Here is a 13,287-nt window from a genome sequence, read left to right on the forward strand (position 1 = left end):
GAATTCCTGAAAAATATCTATTTCTGCTTTATTGACTCTGCCAAAGCCTTTGACTGTGTGGACCACAATAAACTGTAGAAAATTATGAAAGAGATGGGACTACCAGACCACCTGACCTGCCTCTTGAGAAACCTGTATGCAGATCAGGAAGCAACAGTTAGAACTGGACATGGAACAACAGACTGGTTCCAAATAGGAAAAGGAGTTCGTCAAGGCTGTATATTGTTCCCCTGCTATTTAACTTCTATGCAGAGTACATCATGAGAAAAGATGGGCTGGAGGAAGCACAAGCTGGAATCAAGATTGCTCGGAGAAATATTAATAACCTCAGATATGCAGATGACACCACCCTTATGGCAGAAAATGAAGAAGAACTAAAGAGCCTCTTGATGGAAGTGAAAGAGGAGAGTGAAAAAGTTGGCTTAAAGCTCAACATTCAGAAAACTAAGGTCATGGCATCTGGTCCCATCACTTCATGGCAAATAGATGAAGAAACAGTGCCTAACTTTATTTTTCTGGGCTCCAAAATCACTGCAGATGGTGACTGCAGCCATGAAATTAAAAGACACTCCTTGGAAGGAAAGTTATGACCAACCTAGACAGTGTATTAAAAAGCAGAGACATTACTTTGTCAACAAAGGTCCATCTAGTCAAGGCTATGGTTTTTCCAGTAGTCATGTATGGATGTGACAGTTGGACTATAAAGAAAGCTGAGCACCTAAGAATTGATGCTTTTGAACTCTGGTGTTGGCAAAGACTCTTGAGAGTCTTGAGAGTCCCTTGGAGTGCAAGGAGATCCAACCAGTCCATCCTAAAGGAGATCAGTCCTGGGTTTTCATTGGTAGGACTGATGTTGAAGCTGAAACTCCAGTACTTTGGCCACCTGATGTGAAGAGCTGACTCATTTGAAAGGACCCTGATGCTGGAAAAGATTGAGGGCAGGAGAAGAAGGTGACGACAGAGGATGAGATGGTTGAATGGCATCACCGACTCAATGGACATGGGTTTCAGTGGACTCTGGGAGTCGGTGAGGGACAGGGAGGCCTGGCATGCTGCGGTTCATGGGGTCACAAAGAGTCGGACATGACTGAGTGACTGAACTGAACTGAACTGATCTGGTGGCTCAGTGGTAAGGAATTGATCTGCAATGCTGGAGACCTGTGTTTGATCTCTAAAAGCATAGCCTTGGCTCCTATAAACCTTTTAAGCTTTGGGAAACTGCAGAAATATTTCCTTACTTAAGAGTCCTGTTATAAGACTTTTAAAAACTATATAACATGATCCAAAGAAAATTATTTGTGCTTACAGAACAAAATGTATTATGCATATAAAATGTTAAATAGGCCATCATATTTTATGGCTTTTAGCAAGAAACAAGTAATATGAGTATATCATATTAGCCATATTCATCATCATGAAGTCAGATCTTGAGGGTGTAGATACATGGATACACCACACAGTGCCTAGTATATATTTAAATAGATAAATGATTGAAAAAATGAGTATGGCTTATTTAGCTTACACAAAAAGAGTTACTAAGAAATTATTTAGCTTACAAAAAAAGTTACTAAGAAATTAGCAAGTTACCTTATGTATATATCTCTTTGAGAAACAGACACAATTTGGAATTGATGTAAAATTTTAGAATGAAAATCTTGAGAAAATTTCCAACTGCTTTGGAATTTGGTGGTAACCTCAGGCCAAAATTGGGAAATTACCTTATTGCACAAAATCAGGATAAATATTAATAAAGTTTTCTAAGTCAGAAGACATCTGCAAAACTACTAATTTTTTTTATACTTTTAGAACCAGAATGAGAAAAGACTTCATTAGTAACATCTTGTATATGAGTGTGTAGATATTGATAAGTAGGTTTGTTACTTTCTATATTAACTAAATTAGTGTTTGCATTGCCTAAATGGTTGAATATGCTTACATTCAAATATGTATTCTGTGTGCTTATTTCTTATTGTAATCAATCAATTAATTATGTATTTTGTTTGTGAACCTTAATAACATTTAAACTCATCATACAAGTATAATTATATTATAAAAGATACATATATATATGCCATAGCTAAAGTGAAAGGAAAAGCTAGGAGGAAAATCTTTTCTAAATAGATAGTCATGGATAAAATTAGCAATGCAGAGAAAACTTCAGTGAAAATGTGGTGGCTGGTTGGGGTTCTGCCTGATATTTCACACAGGCTCCTTGACTATTCCTCGTAATACTATAGAAAGTTGCTTTTAAAATGCTCCTCGAATAGCCAAAGCGATCTTGAGAAAGAAGAATGGAACTGGAGGAATCAACCTACCTGACTTCAGGCTCTACTACAAAGCCACAGTTATCAAGACAGTATGGTACTGGCACAAAGACAGAAATATAGATCAATGGAACAAAATAGACAGCCCAGAGATAAATCCACGCACATATGGACACCTTATCTTTGACAAAGGAGGCAAGAATATACAATGGATTAAAGACAATCTCTTTAACAAGTGGTGCTGGGAAATCTGGTCAGCCACTTGTAAAAGAATGAAACTAGAACACTTTCTAACACCATACAAAAAAATAAGCTCAAAATGGATTAAAGATCTAAACGTAAGACCAGAAACTATAAAACTCCTAGAGGAGAACATAGGCAAAACACTCTCTGACATACATCACAGCAAGATCCTCTATGACCCACCTCCCAGAATATTGGAAATAAAAGGAAAAATAAACAAATGGGACCTAATTAACCTTAAAAGCTTCTGCACATCAAAGGAAACTATTAGCAAGGTGAAAAGACAGCCTTCAGAATGGGAGAAGATAATAGCAAATGAAGCAACTGACAAACAACTAATCTCAAAAATATACAAGCAACTCCTACAGCTCAACTCCAGAAAAATAAATGACCCAATCAAAAAATGGGCCAAAGAACTAAATAGACATTTCTCCAAAGAAGACATACAGATGGTTCACAAACACATGAAAAGATGCTCAACATCACTCATTATCAGAGAAATGCAAATCAAAACCACTATGAGGTACCATTTCACACCAGTCAGAATGGCTGCGATCCAAAAGTCTACAAGTAATAAATGCTGGAGAGGGTGTGGAGAAAAGGGAACCCTCTTGCACTGTTGGTGGGAATGCAAACTTGTACAGCCACTATGGAGAACAGTGTGGAGATTCCTTAAAAAACTGGAAATAGAACTGCCTTATGATCCAGCAATCCCACTGCTGGGCATACACACTGAGGAAACCAGAAGGGAAAGAGACACGTGTACCCCAATGTTCATCGCAGCACTGTTTATAATAGCCAGGACATGGAAGCAACCTAGATGTCCATCAGCAGATGAATGGATAAGAAAGCTGTGGTACATATACACAATGGAGTAGTACTCAGCCATTAAAAAGAATACATTTGAATCAGTTCTAATGAGGTGGATGAAACTGGAGCCTATTATACAGAGTGAAGTAAGCCAGAAAGAAAAACACCAATACAGTATACTAACGCATATATATGGAATTTAGAAAGATGGTAACAATAACCCTGTGTACGAGACAGCAAAAGAGACACTGATGTATAGAACAGTCTTATGGACTCTGTGGGAGAGGGAGAGGGTGGGAAGATTTGGGAGAATGGCACTGAAACATGTAAAATATCATGTATGAAACGAGTTGCCAGTCCAGGTTCAATGCACGATACTGGATGCTTGGGGCTGGTGCACTGGGACGACCCAGAGGGATGGAATGGGGAGGGAGGAGGGAGGAGGGTTCAGGATGGGGAACACATGTATACCTGTGGCGGATTCATTTTGATATTTGGCAAAACTAATACAATTATGTAAAGTTTAAAAATAAAATAAAATTTAAAAATTTAAAAAATAGATAAATTAAAAAAGGAAAAAAAATAAAAGCTCACCATGAAAAAAAAATAAATAAAATAAAATGCTCATCAGATCTAAAAATAAACAAAAGAAAATACTCTTGCTGAAAACAATCTGCTCCTTCCTTTCCCCTATTTCATAGTCTCAGAATCTAATAACCGAGATGCATTTGTAGTACCACGTGTTAGTCGTGCTCAGTCGTGGCCAACTCTTCGTGACCCCATGGACTTTAGAACCACCAGGCTCCTCTGTCCCTGGAATTCTCCAGACTCTTAAACTGAGTGGGTTGCCATTCCCTTCTCCAGGGGATCTTCCCAACCCAAGGATTGAACCTTGGTCTCCTGCATTTCAGGAGTATTCTTTACCATCTGAGCCACCAGGGAAGCCCAGCACCACACATGATCCTTCCCATAAAACAAACTAAATACACACACAGAGACACACACAGGGTAAGGAAAATATTTGTTTTGGGGGAGTATGAAAACTGGTAGCATCCAGTACAGTGTGATCTTTATAGATTTTGTATCTCAGTCATAGAAGATTTCTGTTTTGCTACACCACTACTTTTTTCTACACAAGTAGGAAACTAGCAAGAGCATCATACATCATTTTTTTTTCTATTTTTTTAAAATTTTATTTTATTTTTAAACTTTACAAAATTGTATTAGTTTTGCCAAATATCAAAATGAATCCGCCACAGGTATACACGTGTTCCCCATCCTGAACCCTCCTCCCTCCTCCCTCCCCATACCATCCCTCTGGGTCATCCCAGTGCACTAGCCCCAAGCATCCAGTATCGTGCATTGAACCTGGACATAACATCATTTAAAATGCTTCATAGACAATATCTTATTTAGCAATCACTATAAATACAGAAAGAAGCTGTTATGATTTTATAGATGAAGAAAAGAAAGCAAGGAGAGATTGCTGATGCTGCTCACCAAGAAAAACGTCACATCAGGTGGCCTGATGCTGAAGTTGGCTCTCTTGACCATATAGTACAGAGATCAAGGAGACAAAGCTCAAGTCTGTTATGCTGTTTTGGCTTTATTTTTAATAAAATACACAGATGACTCTACTATGAGCTACAGACTAAATAAAGGCCATGGAGAAGAGCCAGGTTAAGCTATTGAAAGAAAGTATATAAAAGTTGCTCAGGCAGTTAGGTTTCTTTAGAGACATTAATTACTGTTATCAATATTACTCTAAATCTTTTAATATGGTCTTACATCAAAAATATTGTATGTAATGTAAACATGAGCTCATAGTAGCACTGTAGAGCTTGAAAATTTCAAATAAATACATATAAAATTTATTTCTGATGAAAATTACAAATCCTTTTGTGTTCTTTTTAAACAAAAATCACAAAGCCTCTTTAAGAGTGATGTCATGAAAATGATCACTTTCCAGCTTGAGAAAGCCTGCCTAGCATGAACCTAAAGAGGACTAAACAGCTGAATTAGCTCATGATAAACCTATTAAAGATTCATAATTCCTTGAGGTTTAATTGGGTGTGATTGATCCCCATTAGAGTATTTGTGGGTAGGAAAGTAGCCTAAGTGGTTCTCCATCTCTCTGGATTAAAAATTACCCATGTTTATTGAAATTGATTACTCAAGACAACATGAAATATTATTTTTATGGAAACCCTCATGGTAAGGACAAATTTCATACTTTGAAAAAACGAATGATGTTTTTGAGACCAGTTATTGGCAGAAAAATCAGCTGCACAAATCATTTTCATAAAAGTCCCTTACTATTACTTAACTTAAAATAATAAAGTATCATATTTATTCTATATTTTTTTCTTGGTGTGTGTGCCCCTATACTATGGAGAGAAGTGTATGATGATATTGCATGCACCCATCATCTAGCTTCAACAAATACGGGCTTATGGTCAATTTTGGTTCATTTATATTTCTATCAATTCCTCTCATTACAGATTATTTTCAGGGAAATTAAAAATCATTTTATCTATAAATATGTCACCTTATAGACTTCCCCAATGGCTCAGAAGTAAAGAATCCACCTCCAATGCAAGAGCCTCAAAAGACTCGGGTTTGACCCCTGGGTGCGGGAAGCTCCCCTGGAGGAGGGCATGTATTCTTGCCACTCCAGTATTGTTGCCTCAAGAACCCCATGGACAGAGGAGCCTGGCAGGCTACAGTCCATAGCGTTGCAAAGTGTGGGACCCTACTGAACTGACTGAGCACACACACATATATATCACCTTATATACATAAAAGATATGGACTCATAAAAAATATATAATAACATGCCAATATTATACCTAAAATAATTTAACAATAATTCCTTAATGTCACCAAATATCTGTTCAGTTTTCCATTTTCCCCAGTTTTCTTATAAAGATACTTGAACCATTCATGATCATGTGAATTAGGATCTAAATAAGATCCATACACAGATAAGCTTTTTAATTATCTCCTAGCAGAGACATTACTTTGCCAACAAAGGGCCGTCTAGTCAAGGCTATGGTTTTTCCAGTGGTCATGTATGGATGTGAGAGTTGGACTGTGAAGAAAGCTGAGTGCCAAAGAATTGATGCTTTTGAACTGTGGTGTTGGAGAAGACTCTTGAGAGTCCCTTGGACTGCAAGGAGATCCAACCAGTCCATTCTGAAGGATATCAGCCCTGGGTGTTCTTTGGAAGGAATGATGCTAAGGCTGAAACTCCAGTACTTTGGCCACCTCATGAGAAGAGGTGACTCATTTGAAAAGACTCTGATGCTGGGAGGGATTGGGGGCAGGAGGAGAAGGGGACGACAGAGGATTGAGATGGCTGGATGGCATCACCAACTCGATGGACATGAGTCTGAGTGAACTCCGGGAGTTGGTGATGGACAGGGAGGCCTGGCGTGCTGTGATTCATGGGGTCGCAAACACTCGGACACGACTGAGCGACTGAACTGAACTGAAGGCAGATCAGTGGTAAATAATCCTCATGCCAATACAAGAAACACAGGAGACACGAGTTTGATCCCTGACTCAGGAAGATCCCCTGGAGGAGGAAATGACAATCCATTCCAATATTCTTGCCTGATAAGTCCCATGGCCAGATAAGCCTCGCAGACTTCAATCCATGGGTCACAAAGAATTGGACATGACTGAGCATGCATGTATGAATGCATAGAGATTATCACTCTCTTTTTCTTATAAATTTTTATTGAATAAAGCAGAATGCTTGTCCCATAACATTTACACGGTTGGATACTGTTATCTCTTCCTCTTGCATAGTTAGCAGGTACTATGTCCTCTGTATTTTCTCTAAGTTGGTAATTAAGTTACCCCTAGAGGTTGGATGAGATTCAGGTTTGATTTCGGTGTGTGTGTGTGTGTTGTGAATGAAGTGCAAGACTACAACACAGGTAGTCTTGTTTTCCTCCATGAAAATTTACCTATGTGTTTTTTCCACCAGAAAGTATATGTGTATATAATGTATGTCAGCCGTCATTGATTATCATTGCCTAGAATAATGATTATATTTAAGTTTGCAAATAGTGATATTTTACCTATCATTTTAAACTTATTTTTCACTGAAATATTTCAGCAAAAAGAATCTTTTTCAATTATCAACTATTTGTTTATTTTGAAGCATAGTTTACCTGTTAAGTGCAGTATAAACTCTTGTTTCATTTGCTGATTTTCAAAATAGTAAGTTTGTTTTCTAGCATCTTGCAAAAGAAATGATGATTTTTGGTGTGTTTGGTTTTGTATTTAGTTCCATTATGAACTAGTGGATTTTAAAATGACAACTAGAATATCTTTAAATCTACTAGTTCATAAGGCTGGTGGTTTCAGGGGAACTAAACCATTATGATCTAGTAGATTTAAAAATATTCAAGTTGTCATTTTTACAGATGCTCAGATTTAACTTTTAATCTGAAATCAGCAATGCAATGGACCTGTACTTGGGCCAACTGGGAGATGGTGAGTGACAGGGAGGTCTGGTGTGTTGCAGTCCATGGGGTTTCAGAGTCAGACATAACTGGGTAACTGAACAACGACAACAGATTTAACTAGTGGAACCTATTCAGATGGACTACTCAAGCCCTTCTGAAAATATCTTAATAGTAAATCAAAGTTTCATGGCTTCTTGGCATTACAATAAGTTCTAGGCTCATTTTGATGCTTTCTGTCCTACATTTGAATTAGCCATTTCTCAAAGGGGTCCTAATTCGTTTTAGAAGAGAATGGCATTTACATTCTAGTCTACTGCTTTTAAATCACATTAGAGGAGAAAGAATACATGTTTTTACCAGCCTTATTCAAATATTATAGTTTCAGATGATTCAAATTTTGCCATCTTTCTTGAATTTGCGGTAGCATTTAATTCTTTTGTTAAATGATTTAGTGTTCACATTATTTCTTATATAACATAAATTTATTTATAAAGAATAAAAGCAATGACTTTTTTTCTGACTCAAAATTACACCAAAATAAAATTAACATTTTTTTAATAGTTTCAAAATGTGGAGCAATTTTATTAAAAATGGTGCTTATCAGGCCTAGAAATTGACCCTAATAATTTCATATATATGGAGAATTCCTTTTTCTAAGCTTTGGGGATCAGGCCAGAAATTACTTCCTGATTTGAAACATTCTCTTTTCAATTATTTTTACATAGTACTTTGGAACCATAACTAGACATACTTTATTTAAAAGGTGATACATAATAATCATAAAGGTTCACCAAAAGTTAACATGGAATAAGTTTTTCTATTATAAATGTATTTCTGAGATGTATTTTTTCTGTTTTATTTCCTATTTTCTACTTGTTGTTGTTGCTTCTTTAGATTCCATTCCATGCTGTGGCTTAAAAATGATTTTTATGAGGCTATATTCTGTTCAGGAACTTGGAAAAATTCTATTCCATCTTACTACAGAGTAGCTTGAAGATACTGGCCTGTATCCATCTACTAAGAATAAATATAAAATCTAGATTTATTTTGATATTTGGCAAAACGAATACAATTATGTAAAGTTTTAAAAAAAAAATTTTTAAAAAATCTAGATTTAAAAAAATTGTTTGAGAGCATCAGAGAGAAGCCAAGGCAGCCAGTCTTGAAGTGTCAAGATCTTAGAAAGAAGGGAATCGTACTTCAGTGAGCCTGGCTTTCTCTTCTGCTCTTTGTTTGTTGGCAGAAGTAAGCAGTGGTGGTGCTAAGGGGACAAAAAGCCAAGCAGAAAATGGTGCCTTGGTGTCCTTGGGCATTTCACAGCACTAGAGGAACAAACAGTGATGCTCTTTATTAATTTTACCTCAAGTAATTTGTTGATTCTTAAGATTTCCAGGACAAGAAGGAACAAGCCAAACAAAACATGGTTCTTAAGTTGTTAGAAAGCCAAGCAGAAACAAAGATAAAATTGGGACTCAAAGATCATCAAAGACGAGGTCAGCCATGGGAAACAATATTGACATTCAGTTAATGCCTTTGATGGGTTTTAGTCTACAGGAAAGGCAAACAGAAATACATCAGACCTCACCCAGAATGAAACTCAACCTTGAACAACCTCGGACTCCAACGGATCAAGGTAACTAGCCTCTGCTTTAACAGCCTGCCAGAAGGAAAGCAGATCATCTCTAGAAAGTTAAAATCCAGAACTTCTGTAATTTTTCATGCATTCAATGAAAAATATCCAATAGACAGGAACAAATGACTAAAAACCAAGAAGGAAAAAAAAAAAAGATGAAAAAAATCAAACCATTAGATGATTCAGATATTAGCATATCAAGCACAGATTTTAAAATAATAGTGCCTAGTAGGAAAATAAATGACAGATAAAGAAGTTTACTAACAAGCTGGTATCTATAAAAATGAATCAAATCAAAATTCTAGGTAAAGAAGTAGAATAACTGAAACCATGAATTTGACAAATGGGTTTAATGGCAAAATTATAAAAAGAGATGATTAATAAACTGTAATGCAGGTCAATAGAAGTATAGATTGAAGAACACAAAACATAATTTGAAACATTCAGAAATGAATGTGAGATTTAAGAATGGTGAGACTCTAAGGAAGTATGATTAGAGTCTCATAAAAAGAATAGGACCAAAGCAATATTTACAAAAATATTAGCCAAGAATCCCCCAAACTGAAGTAAAATCTCAGTGATGGCAAAGCTCCATAAACTAAAGCTGGGAAAATGCCAAGGAGTCCTTATCTAACCACATCATGGCACAATTTCTGAAAGTCAAAGAATATTTTAAAAACTCAAAAAAAAGAAATCAAAGGAAAAGTCACACATTAATTCTTAAAATGCAAACAATAAGACAGCTGTCTTTTCAGCAGAAATTGAATATATATCAGAAGACAAATGAATGACACATTTAAAGTACTGAAAGAAAATAACTGGCATCACATAAAAAAAAATACCCTTCAAATAATTAAATAAAATTAAGATGTTCTTAGAAAATGAAAAATTGAGAGAATTTGTCAATCACAAATCTATATTAAAGAAAAAGCTAAAAAGAGTTCTTTAGACAAAAAGAAAATGATCCCAGAAGTAAGGAGAAAAATTATAAAAGATATTTAAAAATAACAGAATAGAGTTAATGTATCAGTTCAGTTTAGTTCAGTTCAGTCGCTCAGTCGTGTCCGACTCTTTGAGACTCCATGAATCGCAGCATGCCAGGCCTCCCGGTCCATCACCAACTCCCAGAGTTCACCCAAACTCATGTCCATTGAGTTGGTGATGCCATCCAGCCATCTTGTCCTCTCTTGTCGTCCTCTCTCCTCCTGCCCCCAATCCCTCCCAGCATCAGAGTCTTTTCCAATGAGTCAATTCTTCGCATGAGGTGGCTAAAGTACTGGAGTTTCAGCTTTAGCATCAGTCCTTCCAAAGAACACCCAGGATTGCTCTCCTTTAGAATGGACTGGTTGGATCTCCTTGCAGTCCAAGGGACTCTCAAGAGTCTTCTCCAACACCACAGTTCAAAAGCATCAATTCTGTGCTCAGCTTTCCTCACAGTCCAACTCTCACACCCATACATGACCACTGGAAAAACCATAGCCTTGACTAGACGGACCTTTGTTGGCAAAGTAATGTCTCTCCTTTGAATATGCTATCTAGGTTGGTCATAACTTCCTTTCCAAGGAGTAAGCATCTTTTAATTTCTTGGCGGCAATCACCATCTGCAGTGATTTTGGAGCCCCAAAAAATAAAGTCTGACACTGTTTCCACCGTTTCCCCATCTATTTCCCATGAAGTGATGGGACCAGATGCATGATGAATACTGATTGCATAAAACAATAATAACACTGTCTTATCTTTAAAATACTTTAAGAATTAGAAATCAACAACAGCCAAAATGGTGAGGGTAGGGAAGAGATAATAACCAAGTAGGTATTTTAACCCATCTAGAATACATGTGTTCTAAGAGAACAAAATATAAACAACAGCAATAAAAGACAATAGACATACAGAAAATTGGAACAACACAATTAAAAATGAACCTGGTTGAAAAATTAGAACACCACAACCAAGAATTGCACTTTTTTTTTTTTGCAAGAGTATATAGAACAGTTACAAAAGTGACCCTATTATATGTCATGAAGAAAGTCTCAACAAAACTCTCTCAAAGTCTCACAGGACTAAAATCATTTGGTAACTATCTAAACAGCAAAATTAAGCTAGAAATCAATAACAAGATAATGAGAACATTCTCAAATGTTTGTATGTGGAGGAAGACACTTAAAATATGTATGAGTCAAATGAGAAATGAGAATGGAAATAGGTCAGAAATATTCTAAAATGTGGTTCTCAGGAGATTAAAATATAAAAGTGTTTAAAAGAATGTCATAGATGTATCTTGACAATACTGTGGCACACAAACAGGCAATAACATAGAAACAAGTAATGATTTTCATTCTAGCCAATCACATCGCTGGCATATAGACAAAAGAGTCAATTGATGGAATATTTCACATTATGACTGCTTCATTTTCATTGTATAAATCCAGTTTGGGTTAGATTTAATAGAGACAAGTATTCAAATGGAAGATGGTCACAGTGTCCTGCTGCTGCTAAGTCACTTCAGTCGTGTCCGACTGTGTGCGACCCCACAGACGGCAGCCCACCAGGCTCCCCTGTCCCTGGGATTCTCCAGGCAAGAACACTGGAGTGGGTTGCCATTTCCTTCTCCAATGCATGAAAGGGAAAAGTGAAAGTGAAGTCGCTCAGTCGTGTCCGACTCTTAGCGACTCCATGGACTGCAGCCTACCAGGCTCCTCTATCCATTGGATTTTCCAGGCAAGAGTTCTGGAGTGGGGTGCCATTGCCTTAGTGAGCTATAAACTCTGAGTCCTACTGAAAAGAAAGCCCTTACTTTTAGTCAACTGATTTCACATACATGCCTTGAAAGAAAAATTGCTCATCTAACACTTCACATGAACTGAAAATGAAAACAATTAGTATGGTGGATGCTACTTTAAGGAAAAAATGTTTTCTTCACACAGCAGATGCAGGAACATAAGGCCAGCAGTGGGTATCAATGCTAAACTGTCACTGAATTACATAAAAACAACAGGCTACAACAAAATAACTAATGTTTTCAAACTTGCTATTTCAGGATTGAGTCCTTTCCCAATCTCCTTTAAAGAAACATGATGCCTATCTACATTAATTTGTTTTGACATACATTTGTGTCAAATGGGAAATTTCAGGATCAAGCAGTAAAAATAATGTTTGTGTGATCAAAAACATGTAGTAAGGTTACAATATGGGTTGTTTTTCTTTTTTTTTCTTCCTAGAGTAGAATCCATTCATTATATTTAAGTTCTTTATGTTTAGCAACATTGAGCCATTCTACAAGGTTGCAATATGAGTTATATGAGAGCTCTGCTTTGCATTTATATCACATAATTCACATAAGGAAATGTGATTCATTTTTTAATAAATGAATTGCATTTATAGAGTAGTGGGATTATTCATTTAGAATCTCAAATACAAAATGGCCTCTACCCTGCAAATTATCCTGCAAGTTAAGCGTCGAATTTTAAAATATTATTTTCTGAACTCTTTTCAAATAATATGAGGGTGCAGCTGATTCCTGGCTATGATATCAAGTTAGAGCATTGAAAACTGATTATGTTCAAAATTATCTTTGCAAATTCCCTAAATCCCCTATAAAATTTACATCGTCTGATGTGTAAAACCTTCTTCAGTAATTTTAGAGAATCACCGAATATTTGAGAACCACCAAAATAAGCTAAAAACTAAAACAAAACAACAAAAAAAGGAATGCTTAAGTGAAGATATGTTAGCTTTATTTCTATGAGCCTTAAAAAAAGGAAACCCAAACCAACACAAAAGTTTTCAAGTCCCTAGATAAATGAGGGTGCCTTTAGAATTCTAATATAACCTTGATATCTGTTAATTAACTATTTACCAG

Source organism: Bubalus bubalis, chromosome 9 (genome assembly GCF_019923935.1).
Source record: "Bubalus bubalis isolate 160015118507 breed Murrah chromosome 9, NDDB_SH_1, whole genome shotgun sequence".
Lineage (NCBI taxonomy): Eukaryota > Metazoa > Chordata > Mammalia > Artiodactyla > Bovidae > Bubalus > Bubalus bubalis.